This window comes from Chelonia mydas, chromosome 10, assembly GCF_015237465.2.
Source record: "Chelonia mydas isolate rCheMyd1 chromosome 10, rCheMyd1.pri.v2, whole genome shotgun sequence".
NCBI lineage: Eukaryota > Metazoa > Chordata > Testudines > Cheloniidae > Chelonia > Chelonia mydas.
In genome coordinates this window covers 52,106,645-52,121,297 of record NC_051250.2, presented here as the reverse complement: position 1 = coordinate 52,121,297, position 14,653 = coordinate 52,106,645, and the positions used below count along the sequence as shown (strand labels likewise).

Sequence of the window (14,653 nt, the reverse complement as noted above, 5' to 3'; positions counted from 1 at the left end):
TTGTGGCACCCTTAGACCAATGCAGTTGTATAGGCCCCACACTCTAACACACCTGTCTCTGCAGGGTGCCATCTACTCCCACAACCTTCACCTTAGATTTCGAAAGCTCCATTCCCTGGCTTCCTCATTCATGCAGGAGAATCACCAGAGACCGAAAAGCCATGCAGATAAGTAGGCTGTGGCAAATTCCCTCTGTGCATTAGGATGGTTGCAGGTAGGAAATAGCAGGCTAGAGGAAATCAAGGGTTTGTAAGAGATAGGGGGAAACTAGTGATACGCAGCGAGAGCACATACTGGGTTTCTATATATATATGTGCTTATGCTTCTCCTAAGATCAAAACCTCTAAGGCCATTCCCAATACTAACCTAACCTGCTTTCTAGCACTTTTCTCTGGGCACAACACAGCTATCTGAAATCCCTTAAAAACGTGACAAAATCCTTCTAGCAATCTCCTCCTATCAATTCATGATGCTTCATAACTATGTGTACAGAGGTAAGCCCTAAAACCCTTTGCCTGAAGCTAGATTTGGATATTGAGCAAGATAAGTGTAAGTCACACCAGCACCATCTGTTGGCAGCTCAGAATGCTTGTACTGCATACACAATACATTACAACTATATTAACCTAAAAGTTTCATACTGTGTCAGTCTGATGCATGCTCTAAGCAGGAAATACTTTGTAGCTGGGTAAAATATCATCCATAGACAGGGTTCAACGTTTTTGAAGTGCTTTAGTTTGGTTCAAATGACAGAATTAAAAATATTTCTGAATTGCTTTATACTTGTAAAAGGCCTCGTACAAGAAAGCCATGTCAGTTCAGAAACTTTCGGATACCATGGTGTGAGTCAAGTATAGCTGATAGCTAATAACTGTGATGTGGTGACATGCAGTATTACCTTGTAAACAAGCGCTCACGAAAATTGCTGCTCTTGGTTTGTGATAACCATGCAGTAGGGGTGTGTCTGTGTGCTCACCAAAAAGGAGTACAGGAATTACTGTTCAACTCATTTGCTTTAACATTTAAGGAAAAAAATATTTTAGCTTGGCCCATTCACAACTCCTGGTCTGAAGAGTTTCACACTTTGAGGTTTTCAGAATCCGGATCGAAATTTGGTGGCGTTTGAGGCTAATCAAAACTGTAACCATTTGCTGGAAGTGTTTGGTTCCTCAAAAGTAAACTGGAGGTTTTTAACAAAGTAGAACAATAAGTGGGAGAAAGCAAGACCTTGTAGGAGGGCGGCGTGGTTAAACACAATTCTGGAAGTTTGGGGAAAATGTTTTTAAAATACCTGACTCTTGGTCAAACCTCATGCATTCCAACAACCAAAAATTATACTTTACAAGTATTGGAAGAAACCCAGAACTAAGTTTACTTTGGAAGGGCTGATTTAAGAATATCTAGACAGGACAATCCCATCAGAGGCCAGGAAATCATCCACAAACTTCAAGTTACATGGCAAAGTTTTAATAACAAGCAACAAAACAACACTTCAAAATGCTTAATCTAAACAACCTATCTATTCCAGTTAATAAAGCTAATAAGCCAAGTTTTTTCCACTACAATCGCCAAATTTTCTTCAATTGTAGGTCAGAGATTTTCTTCTGTTCGAGTTCTATCTCTTATGAGTCTGAGTGTAGCTGATCACGTCAGTAAGAGCCAGCTGTTTTTAAAAAAGGCATTATACTTCCGCTACTCCTTACTATGCTCTTATTTTGGAGTCATTTTGTTAAGCAGGATGGCTACTGAAGCGTGTGTGCTGTGTTTCATTACTGTGAAATTTGAAACTGCTCTGTATTTTTTTAAAAAGTCAGTGTGAAGAGCAGGAGGCAGCTTGCCTCTGTTTCTTCTACTTGACACACGTGAGCTCAAATTTAAAAAGCCCAGCCTCCCTTCTGGAGCCTGCACTTTGCACAAATAAATAGTTGTGCGTGCAGTTTATACCTTTCCAATATCTGTCCGAGCCCTGTATTTCAGATAGCTAGCTCAATAAATGCTAATTTGTGCCCGCAAAATGGCATTCACCAAAAGTGAGGCTCGGATTCCAACCAGGCTGGAAATCAAATACAGAATGTTTGTATATTGGCTCTAAATACATGCCTCTCAAGATATTTTGTGCTGTTGTAACATTAAGGAGAGCATGAGTTCAACATGACCAGCAAGGTTTTTTGTTTTTTTAAAAGGTAACTAAATATATGGGCAAGTTTTATGTGCTCCTTTATTCAAGACATCAGGGTTCAGGAAAAACCAACAAATACTGGACCTAGAAGGGATGTGGATTTCCCCCAGGCAAGACAAACAGGTTTCATGGAAGTCCATGATTGGGAAAGGTTTGGGTCACTTCATGCAATTTTTGAAGTTGAAGATCCTTGGCATGCTCTCCTGCAATCACAGGAAGGTTGGGGAAGGGAGTTAACAGCAACAGCTCCCTGGCCTGGAGAGAGGGTTTCCAAAAGTAGGGAATCTCCTAACTCACTCTACCCAAAAAACAAACAAACAAACAAAAAAAACTTACTATGAACTTTAAAAAATACTTTTAAAAATTGTTTACAGAGAAAGGCTGAAGAAGTCAACACTCCACCCTAGACTACAAGCAGTAAGAAAGAACTAAGATGATGGTGGTCCAGCAGCCCCCTTTATTCCCTCAGTGCAGAACATGAGATGAGCGGGTATGCATGTGCAGACCAGACACACACTGCGAGGGAAAAATCTCTGGCCTTGGTGCATGGAGCACATGCACAACCTGAAGTGCACTACATATAGGGACAATGACTCAAAGCAGAACTAAAAGTTTGTTCTATTTTGTTTTTTGTTTTTTTAAGTATATTACAATGCATGGTCCTTCAAGTTTTCCTGTATTATTTCATTTTGAAGCATGATTGGACCCAAATACTTCATCAGCAGAGCCCTCAACTACAATTTTGGCCATGTACATTGGCTGGTAGCATGGTTCTACCTTCTTCCTTTTCCAAAGGAGTGAAGTCCAGAAATGGTTGCTTTGGTAAATGGAAGGTTTATTTGTCTTATTTGAAAGCTAACAAGTATGTCCAACTGTTCACAAGAGAACTGCAGAAATCAATTGGTAAGTATTTCTGTGCTGAGCTAAGAAATAATCATTTCCCCATATTGTACTGGTGGGGAAATATTAAAGTTTGGTCCCCTAGCACAGAGGGCCACTACTGGGATTCACTGAGTATTGTTTTCAGTATCTTATTTAGGACCTAATTCTTCCCCACTGAACTGACTGAAAATTTCCATCATCTTCAATAACAGCAGGGCTCCTTTGTCAATTCCCTTAAGAAATAATATTTCTCATCTTTCCCAGAAAGCACAACTTTTCCATCTTAATTCTGTAGCAAACTGTATTTCTGAAAATAACTCTTTGCATTTATTTGTTGTGTGCATTCTGAGTTTGTATGCTACCTCTGCAAGCTGTGCATTATCTTTTTGCGAGTAAAATAAAGAGCTTTACTTTTGCAGTTAAACAGGATTCACAACTAGATACAAGAAACAGGTGAGTTCCATTTGAACATCAAATGCAAAAGTAAGATACATGTATAACACATGCACAATATTTTGATGAATATTTACACTGGCCTAAATTTTCAAAGTAACTAATGATTTTGGGTGTACAAGCTGAGACACCTTCAAGGGGTCTGATTTCCAGAGGTCAAGTGGTTCAGCAGTTTTGGAAAAGGAAGCCCCTTTAAGGTGTTTCAACTTGAACACGCAAAATCACCAGTCACTTTGAGAGTCTGGGCCATGTGGTCTTAAGTGTGTATTTGTCCCCTTACAGAATAAGCTCTACTAAAGCACGTGCCATTAAAAAGAGGGCAAATATCACACAGTAGCCACTTTGTAGTTGGCAGCTGGGTGGATGTACAAGGTAAGCAGAGAATGCATGAAGTGTCCTCCAGCCATAAATCACAGACCTCGCACCCTTCCAATCATAGGAACCATCCACTGCTAATGCCCTGGGGTAAAAGACTCCAAGAAAGTGAGGCATGAAGAAGGCACAATCCCCTTGCTCCTGCTGACACCACACAGGTTCACCCTGGTCCCCAGCCAGAGCCATGGCTAAGAGTCACAATACAATCCTATAACAGGAAGGTACTTTGACCATGGTGTAGTCAATGATTACTTTGTATTAACATCCACTGTTTATCAACTGTATGACGGAGAAGACTAGATTATTACACACTAGCTGGGCCAGTTTGCCATATTTTTAAGAACCCTATATTTACAACATGATGAAACATTTACTAATAATTAAAAAAAAATAGACAGAGAGTTTGTCTACATGGAAAAGTTTCACCAGTTATTATAATGCTGGTCAGATTACCTGCGTGGACATTCTTATTCTAGAATATGAATGGCTTTTGCAGCTTACTTTAAATTGCTTCCAAAAGTGACATAAGCTAAATTGGAAAAAAGAAAAAAGTCACTCATGCCAAAGTAAGAGTATCTACCCAGTGGGTTAACTGCTTTAACTATGGTGGTTTAAAATTCACACTTGACTTTACAATGAGATAACTTTCTCATGTACAAAAGCCCTGATTCGCAGTATAAAAAAACCCCCAAATCAGACAACTAACCACCTGCATTACTTGTATCCTGGCATTCGTTACATTTATGCCAGGAAAATTTAGGTTACTACATAAAACAAGCTCTATTGTTTATCCAAAAACTGGGATCACATCTGTGCCGAATGGCAGCTAGGCACAGCCATCTGTCATTTTGGGGTATCCTAATGGGATCTGGCACAGAAAGATGAGGTTCTGTAACCAGGTAGGGATCAAGGGATGCTGATAACAGCCTCAAGGCTTCAATTGCCTACAACTTCACATTGTGCTGCCTTTTTTGTAAATCTGTTACTGGGAACCACGTTAAGTGCAATTCACTGATGCTGATGTTTCATAGTTGCAGTTTTTGGAACAGAATACTATGTGAAAGTGGAAGCCTTAGTCCTATCACTGCGGAAGGGGTAAAAAAAATAATTGAATTTCATTGTTTGATATTCATGAATTTGGCCCAATGTCATCATAATTTAGTTACCATTGACAAGTCCTTTATTCCCAGGTACTGATCTGTATTTATAGCTTTTATATTGTTCATTTTGTCCTCCTTGTGCATGTCTTTACATTTTGTGGCTCTCCTTGTCATCCCAATGTATTGTTCCAATATAGTGAAAATGCCTTGTGGACCCTGCTTCAGCAAACTACAGTTCAGCTGTATGCTTTGATGTACTTCTATAGGAACTTTCAGTGCGCTATTACAGGTTCCATGTGTCCAGTGAGGGTGCAGCAAGCTAGTGCACTGTAGAGTCACACTCTGGCTTGCCATGCACTAACTTGCTGTGTAGACAAGCCCTAAGTCTCTCATTGTAAGTTGTTTTCTCCAGACGCACAGTTTTTGTGCTTCTTCTTTGCACCTGCTCCAATTTTTCAATATTTTTTAAAAGCATGGTCACCAGTACTGGATGCAGTATTCTAATATGGTCTCACCAATGCCATATACAGAGGTAAAAATCACCTCTCTACTTCCCCATTTATACATCCAATAATTGCATTAGTCCTTTTTGCCACAGCATTACACTGGAGCGCACGTTCAGTTGTTTGTCCAATATAACCCCTAAAGCCTTTTCAGAGCTGCAGCTATCAGGATACAGTCCCCCTCTCTGTAGGTTTGGCCTGCATTCCTTGTTCCTAGATGTTTAAACGTCCAACCAAACGTGTTTTAATACAATCAAATGTAAATAGGCCCAGTTTACTGAGAGATCCAGATCATCCTCTGTACTCTTCATGATTTACCACTGACCCAATCTGTGTGTCATCTGCATGTTTAATTAGTAGTGATTTTATACTTCCAGATCATTGATAAAAATGCTCAATAGCGTCAGGCCTCTTACTGATCCCTGCAGAACCCCATTAGAAACATCCCCATTCAATGTTGATTCCCCATTGACAACTACCTTTAAAGATTTATCAGTCCAGTACTTAATCCATTTAATATGTGCTCTATTAATATTCTATAGGGCTATTTTTATAATCAGAATGTCAGGCAGTATTAAGTCAAACACCTAACAAAAATCTATGTATATTACATCTACACAATTACCTTTATCAACCAAACACTTAATCTCATCAAAGAATGAAAACAGGTTTGACAAGATCTGTTTTCCATAAAACCATGTTGACTGGCATCAGTTGAATGCTGTATGAGTTCTCCATTATTTGCTCAGGACTGATGTCAAGTTAACCAGCAGATCGAGGGACGTGATCGTTCCCCTCTATTCGACATTGGTGAGGCCTCATCTGGAGTACTGTGTCCAGTTTTGGGCCCCACACTACAAGAAGGATGTGGAAAAATTGGAAAGAGTCCAGCGAAAGGCAACAAAAATGATTAGGGGACTGGAACACATGACTTATGAGGAGAGGCTGAGGGAACTGGGATTGTTTAGTCTGCGGAAGAGAAGAATGAGCGGGGATATGATAGCTGCTTTCAACTACCTGAAAGGGGGTTCCAAAGAGGATGGATCTAGACTATTCTCAGTGGTAGAAGATGACAGGACAAGGAGTAATGGTCTCAAGTTGCAGTGGGGGAGGTTTAGGTTGGATATTAGGAAAAACTTTTTCACTAGGAGGCTGGTGAAACACTGGAATGCGTTACCTAGGGAGGTGGTGGAATCTCCTTCTTTAAATATTTTTAAGGTCAGGCTTGACAAAACCCTGGCTGGGATGATTTAGTTGGGGATTGTTCCTGCTTTGAGCAGGGGGTTGGACTAGATGACCTCCTGAGGTCCCTTCCAACCCGATATTCTATGATTCTATGATAATTACCCTGGTCATCCTGCTTGTCCTTTCAGAATATTGGTACAACATTAGCACTCTTCTAGTCTTCTGAAATTTCCCAGACATGCCAAGATTTATTACAAATCAGCAGGCCCGAGATCCTCTGAGAGAACTCTTTGGTGGAAGCTTTCTGGGCCTGCTGATTTAAAAATGTTTAGCCCTAGTATATGTGGTCTAACATCCTTTTCAGTTACTAATGGGCTGCAAAGTACTTCATCAGCCTCATAGAATTCCAGTATATCATCTTGTTTCCTTCCATATACTGAACAGAAATATTGATGGAACACTGCTGCCTTTTCTACATCATTATTAACAGTTTTATCATCTCCATCTAATAATGGGTCTATGCCATTGCTAGGATTTCTTTTGTTCCTAATATATTTTAAAAACTCCTTATTGTCCCTTGCCCTGCCAGCCAGGGATTTTTCCCTGATGTCCTTAACTTCCCTTATAAACTGGAAGTTATGAAGCGCAGAAAATTGATATCAATTGCTATCTTTTTTTTTCTATTTGTTATATTGCTGTTTGTTAGAACGCTCACTTTGGTTAAATAGCAGCACATTATGTAATGGAAAGAAAGAATAGGCTCAAGGACATTGGAGCTGGAGATATTTGGTGAGCCTGTGGTTTTTAATCTCTAATATCAATTCTGTGTAACCTTAAGAGAACTTAAAAAGACAGGACAGGATAAAGAAAAAAATAAAAACATCTGATTAGCTATTCTCCTTTGCACTCACCATGGTGGGCAACTCAAAATGATAGACATGGGGCTACTAGTTTTTTTTTTAAATACATCCTTACTTGAACAACAGTCCCTGCACATAGAAGCAACAGAACTGCCTCGTGCTTCTAAGCTCCTTTTTAGAGCTGCAGTATCTGAAACTGCTGTCTAACAGCATAGCATGTCTTCTGGCCTCTAACATTATGAATAGAACAGTGCAACGATGACATATAGCCAGACTACACAAACATGAAAAATAAAAAAAATAAAGAAGGAGAAAGTTTAAAACTTGATGCCAGGGTTCAGTTAAGCTTATCAGTGTAACTCAACCTGCATTGACAGTCTATATAAGTTACCCCAGTAAGATAGCAAAGTCTCAGAAAATAAAATTTTTCTTCCTTTGAACCTGATAGAAAATGTGATGGACTCAATGTTGTAGCAAAGAGGAGCACACATCACCAGCTGAGCTTTTCTTTGGGATTTAAATATTCTTTTTTCCAAACATAAAAAAGCTGCATTGTTCATAAAATTTAATGCTTTAACTTGTCCAGTTTCAGGAGGTAAATCCTAAAAGGCTCAATGTGGCATTTTTAAAGAACTGCCATGACAAATCTCTGGAATTTTGTGTCTAACCTTGCTTTTAAGTGCTCGCATGACTAATAAAGTGTGACATTGCTGAGATTTGCTCGCCTTCTTTTCTGTAGCATAGTTTCTAGTTGACAAAATATGGCTAAATTTAGGTGCCTGCATCAAACAAGAACCTTCAAAACAAAAAGTAGCTTAAGGATTAAAATCAGCTGTGACATGTTTGTGCTCCAACATACGTAAATTCATATAACCCCTTGTCTGCTGCCCCATTCACAAAGTGAAAAAAGTTTGCTGAATTCTAGACAAACAGTGTTACCTATTCGGATTGCTGTTGCTGTTCCACTGGGTTTCACCACTCTGACAGATGGGGCTCAGTGGGTCTTTCATCTAAAAATAAAATGCCATTTCACTAAAAAAAATGGACAGAAAAATATTCACTCTGTAGATACAACAACTGATTGAAGAGATTCTCAGAAATACAGTGAAAATACTGTGAGGCAGAATCTCTGTACTGTAAATGCATTCCATTAACATACTATAGTTTACTCCTTCTCAATTTACTGTATGCCTTTTAAAATATGAGAATGCAGCCGAGTCCTTAACTGTTTTCTTATTGAAATCCTCCCAGACAGTTTTTTTTAAAAAAAAGAAGAGCCCCCTCAATATTAGTAATAAATGTGAGTCATCTGATGTTTCCTATGAAAAGATGATTTACAATGGGAATAAAGCATGGGGAAATGAAATAAAACAGGAAAGTGGATGTTTAAATCTTCTGGCTTAGTCTCAAAATCTCAATTTTGTTTTATTTTATTTTTTTGTTTTGTTTTTTTGCATCAAATGGACACCATAGAAACTGAATAAAGATGATTTAATACCCACAAGCATGTTGGCCTTATAGTACTCTCCCTGGTAGATTTAGTCCCATTATTTAAAAGTTAGTTCATCTTTAAGTACTTGCAAAAAGAAATGTCTTTAAAAAAGAAAAACTGAAGGACCATTGAAAATTTGAATTTTCAAGCCATTAACTTTACCTGACTAATCCAGTTAGCATATTGAATGGTTGCTAGATGTTCTTATAACAATATCACTTTCTCTAGTTCAGGCATTTTATTTCACTTGCAACAGACAAAACTTAAATATACATAAACCACAAATAATACACTTGCAGTAAGAGAAAGTTTAATTTTTTCCCCCAATATTCTTCACAAGGAGTGGTGAATTTATGTCATCCAGAAGATAACTATAATGTGGAATGACCACTATCACAACTCCGAAGACCAGTAAGATTGATATGGTTTTTTGCAAATTTGTACATATTCAATGTAGACAATACTCACTGGTTCAAATATATTTCTGAATCCTCTTACCAATGCAGAAAGACCTGTTGAAGAGACAGTGAATCTAGCAACAATTATCAGTGAAACTAGCAACAATTTTAGGACCTGGTCCTGCTATGAACAGAATGTGCAGCTCCATGTGGAACTCATAGCAGCTTTAAGGGCCATACATTCCAGTTAGATTGTTCACAAAGTCAGTGGACCAAATTCATACCTGATGTAAATTCACTGAAGTCAGGGGAGTTACTCTAGGGATAACATTGAACTTTGAAGACCAAAGTTAACAGTAATCAACTAACAGTATTTTCTAATAGAGAAATTATCTTTTGATGATATGTAAAAGGTTCAAACATATAATTTTCATCATGAGATGGATTAAAAAAACCCCATATATCTGTTATACCAAACCATCTTTATGCAATTTTGTTGACCCAACTGGCTTTAAATAAGACAAAACTAACTTTGAATATTTGAGAGAGAATCAGAAGGTTTATTCCATTCTTTCATATTTAATTCACAATGAATTATTTTTTCATATGTGATAACTCAGCGTCTTGTTAGCTTGGGCTATTATTTTAGGATAAACAACCCAGACACGTGTTTTAACCAACAGCCAGCTTCCCTATCAAACATGCATTAATTGGCAAAACAAGAAAAAAATTGATTTTACTGTTAGTGGATTGGGACAATACAAGATAACATTGGAATGACCACAAGACTTTAGACACTCTAGCACTAGAAAATGCTAGAACTCATCGCATTTGGTGATGGAAACTATCTTGTAACAGAACATAATCCTGGTTACATTTTTCTTTTTGAAGCTGTATTATTCGGTGACTGAATTTTTCAATATTGTCTGTGCATGTTTGATAGTAGTTCTTAAAATTCAATAACATTTTCTGAGAAAAAGATAAATAAATAGAGGGTGGAGTGGGCAGAGAACACACTGCCTATTCTGCAGTGGTATCTAAATGAGGGTTCACGTGATTCTAGTTTTAATCTGTCTCTCCTTTGTAAATTCCACAGCACCCACTTAGCTCAAGTGTCTCAGCTATGACCTCCAATCCCTTTAACAGGATGATTGCAATATTAATAGCACTGCCACATTAACTGTCTTTAGCTAACAACCTCTAACAGAGGTGGAAGGTCACTCCACTCTTTTTACTCTACACTGGGGCCACATGCAGCCAACCCAAAAGGGATGAGCAGAGGCAATAATACCATAGGTGCCAAGTGGGAGCACGACCCCCGGCAATGTATGCTGCTATGACTCTGTCTGTTCTAATGGTCCAAGAGCTCTACATTAACTCTTTCCCCATTCACCTCTCCCTTAGTAGCATGAAAACACACAGCATAAAGACACAAAGCATGACAACCACTGCATAATCATGCCTCACAAAAGAACTCGGAGTTCTCTGTAGCTTCTGTGATCCCCAGTGTCATAAGAGACTTCTGGCAGTATGGTGCCTGAAGCTTGAATACCGGTAAAACCCATTTTAGTGCTTCAAGGAAAAGTGCCAAGGGCCACTAAAGGGCAATGGAAAACAGGAGAGTCACAGAGAAAGGTACTTTGTCCTATAATGCAACCCCACCTGGGAAGAACAGAAAGACATAAAAGGAGAAGTACTGCTAAAAATATCAAGAGGAGGGCAGAGGTGCGATACAAAGCTCAGAGATCCGGATGCCACAATATTATACTTTCAACTAATTTTAACAAGAGTTCATTGAAACACATTAAATATATTTTGTGGTAATGATTTCCCTCCCCAAGTTTTCCATTCATATTTTCTGGTTCGGGTGATTTCCCTCCTTCTCCTCTTCGTTCTCCACACCTCTTTTTGGTGTTCTGTTTTGCCACTAGAAGAGGAGTGTGTGTGGGGGTTGGGTGGGCACTGAAAGAAAGGAGGGAGATCCCATTAAAAACCCTCAACTTTTTCATTACAAAATAGAAAATTTTGAAAGAAATTGAAATGTTCATTTAAAATTGATATATTGGGGGAGGGAGAAAGGGATAAGCAATTTTTCATCAAAACACCTGGGGATGAAAAATTTCAGCCATCTGTAATTTTAATCAACTTTTAGATAAAAGATTATAAAGTCATTGATCTGATATATTATTCTGTTTTTAAGTCCTGAATTTATCAGTACCAAGACAGAATACAAACAGCAAAAAGACCGTCTTTGTACCACAAAACGTCATCCTGGGCAACCACAAGGAACAAGCACCCCACAACATATCAGGAAACCTAACTCAGCTCCTTGATGAAATAGAGGAACAACAAAGCTATTTAAAGTGCAATCTTCTGCTGCAGGAATTGGGAACAAACCACAAAGCTTCAGACTGTGATTCAGATACTGAAGTCCGTCAGGCTAAAATTGGGTTTTAGAGGAAACAGCAAGGTAACGAGAAGCAAACCTTCAAATTAACAAAGATTAAAAAATCCACCAATCAAATATTTTACTGCTTTGGATGGGTGGGGGGACTTCTAGAGAGGCACATTCAAACTCTTAAAGTTTGGATATTCAGCCCGACAACCGGGAAAGAGAGAGACAAGGTGGGCAAGGTAATATCTTTTATTTGACCAGAAGGTAAAACACAAGGATTCCACCTTGTATTTAGCTGTGATACTCTGAGTACCTTTCCCAAACCCAACGAAGAGCTCTGTGGAGCTTGAAAGTTTGTCTCTGAGTTTTTCATCAACAGAATTTGATCCAATAAAAGATATTACCTCATCTATCTTTTTTCTCACGTATCTTCGGAACAACATGTCTACAAGAGCAATGCTAACAACCAGAAAGTGTCTAACTTGATCCAATTCATGGATAGGGTGATGTCTTAAATCTCAAAAATACTAGATCCTTTACTAAGAAATGTAACTACACATTTGACAAAGGCATTCTCTGGATATCCATATCACCTGCAACCATGGAAAAAAGCACCCCAGTTTGTTTTATTTTTTTAATTTGGGTCTCAGGACTTTTTAGGACTTACAGCATTGGGATGTGTTAGATAGGGCTGTATTTGCTTTAAGGAAAACTGTTTCCATACCTTAAATTGGGATTAATACCAGGCCAGGGTGATTTTTGGTGCTGTGGTATGTTTTAAATGTTGCCCAGTTTATAGTGGTTGTCTGAAAACCACCAACCACCATTTTACTTATCTTAATAGAACATAGGATTGTGGAGTAGGGCATAGAAAGCAGGCCACACCCTCTGGTTATCAATCAATGACACTGTTCCTCAAAGACAGTAGCATCTTAATCTTAATCTTGCAACAGCACCAGGATTGGCTGACTGGGTGGTAAAGCAGTATTCATCAATATCTATGTGAGTTCCTGCTTGACATTAAATGGATTCTTCTGTTCTTATTCCTGGGTCTTAACACTATTATACCATTACATTTTATATTATGTTATGTTATATTATATATTATGACACTGAGACTTCTTTCAAGCACAGTGGTATATCTGGCTAAACCGTGGTTGTTGACAAAAATAAGTAATACTTGCTCAGAGAACGTTTCCGCTGTACTTTAGAATGGGAAATGCTAAACAACGCAGTAAATTTAAACTACTCCATGCCCACTTTTAAGGACACCCAATTTTCTGAATTCAGGGCACAACACTCATCAATGGAAGTCTTTAAATCATTGGATTAGGCCTTTTGTGAATAACTTTAACTATGATACACTCTTTTTTGGAGAGATCACCTGCAGTACTAGATTACATCATACACCTAAACCAACTGGATTTCATAGAATGAATAGTGCTTTATGGGCTGCCACCTGGAGAACACTGACCTTGTGTTGTAGTAGCCAGGCAAGGTACTAACAAACTTCAACAGGACTTTATTTTTTAAAGTGGAAACTTCTTTTCCAAATTGCTGCTGCTGTACCCTCAGTACCTCTTCCTCAGCCTCTTCAACTCCTCCCCCCTCCTTCCTGTTTCCTGTCCTTTCAGACTCCCAACAGCCAGTGCTCCCAATCCTAATAATTACAAACAAAATCTAAACACCACACCTTGTTAAAACCAATCGGTGGGACAAGCACTCTTGGAGGCTTTCAAGTCTCTCTACATAGTAAAAACTTTATGTAGCTGCAAACAAAGATGGTGACTGCCCAAGGTATAGGCTGTATAGCAAACTAGAGCAAAACCTAGAAAAATTAAGAGGGGTTTCCCTCATTGAAATTCAGGGGCTAAAATATCAGTTGCAGACTGTGGCTAGGTCTACACCTAAAACTTATTGCTTTGCTATGTTGGTCAAGGGTGTGAAAAACACACCACTGATTGACACATGCCAACAAAACCCTTAGTGTAGATGCAGCTGCTCTGACAGAAGACTGCTTTTGTCAGCACAGCTAATGTCATTCAGGGAGGTGGTGTTCCTACATTGCAGAGAAACTTCTTCTATCAGTGTACGCTGCGTTTACACTAGGGGACTATGCTGGCATAGGCTCCATAGGTTAGCCCTTTCAGAATGTGCCCCTCCCTTCCTTCCACCATCCCTCCTCCACTGGTCCACAGACTAGCACTGTTCAGAATGCTGGCCAAGAAATGCACAGACACAGTGGCACAATGACTGCTCATTAATAATCTGTATAGTTTATTATTATTTATTATTGTGTATAGTTTATTATTATTATTATTTATTATTATTAACTGCTCATTAATAATCTGTATTAGTTTCTGATACACGCTTTACCATGGTTCATGGGACTTCAATTAAATAACTGCTTTACAGCTTTATCTTACTCAGGGACCATGTGGTGTGGTGGGGAGCCAGCTTGAGGCATATATTATTGGAGCAAGAGGGGATATTTCCAGGGAGCGTGTGGGACTATTGTAACTTAATGGCTTTGGAATCTGTTTCCGGCTCAGTGTCATCTTCAGGCTCCTTAGGGGGCTGTCCTCAACCACGCCCATCAGGTAGAAGTACAGAATAATGTACTCCTCTTCTTCCGGATCTCCCAGAGCTTCCTCTGGGACTTCCTCCAAGGTTCCAGCGGCTTCCTCACCCTGCTCCTCATTGGTGTCCCACCGTATGAGGAGGCCAGCGGGTTTGAGGAGGAAGTCATGAGTCATTTCAGACTCAGTACTCACAGCCCTTGAGAGCACTCAGTCTACCTACTTCTCCTGCTGGAGCGATTGGTAGAGTTG

At 39.0% G+C, this 14,653-nt stretch overlaps 1 long non-coding RNA gene across 1 annotated transcript in view; it reads right to left on the bottom strand.

Annotated features, from left to right (window-relative positions):
• LOC122462147 overlaps nucleotides 1-14,653 on the bottom strand; it is a 57,550-nt gene that overhangs the window by 26,332 nt on the left and 16,565 nt on the right. Inside the window, exon 3 of the long non-coding RNA XR_006284524.1 lies at nucleotides 8,477-8,547. This is a non-coding gene — a long non-coding RNA (uncharacterized LOC122462147). The remainder of the gene's footprint in view (nucleotides 1-8,476; nucleotides 8,548-14,653) is intronic.